Source organism: Trypanosoma equiperdum (assembly GCF_001457755.1).
Source record: "Trypanosoma equiperdum strain OVI genome assembly, contig: ctg_1513, whole genome shotgun sequence".
NCBI classification, from domain to species: Eukaryota; Euglenozoa; class Kinetoplastea; order Trypanosomatida; family Trypanosomatidae; genus Trypanosoma; species Trypanosoma equiperdum.
Genome location: NW_027123520.1, coordinates 5114 through 5451, shown reverse-complemented (window position 1 = coordinate 5451; position 338 = coordinate 5114).

Sequence of the window (338 nt, the reverse complement as noted above, 5' to 3'; positions counted from 1 at the left end):
TGTAGAACTTGTGGATGTTTGCTTACTCAGTCCTTTGTGTGGTTGTATTGACAATTCCAGTATCTTTGGAGTTCTATTTTCCTTTAACTCTTTTCCACCTAAATTTAGCCTTCTTCTGTTTGTGTTTCTTGATCCAAGAAAAGTGTGCTCCGGTTTTTCTTTTACCAACTTCGCTGCACAATCGAGTTTTATCTGTACTGTTTTCTGGATCTCCAGGATGTTAGTGGGTGGTTTCACACTATGGTAGGATCATCCGCGAAGAATCCATGTACCAATCCTTTAATCTTCTTTATCCTTTTTCTTATCGAGTCTACTGCTATAATTAACGGTAGTTAACA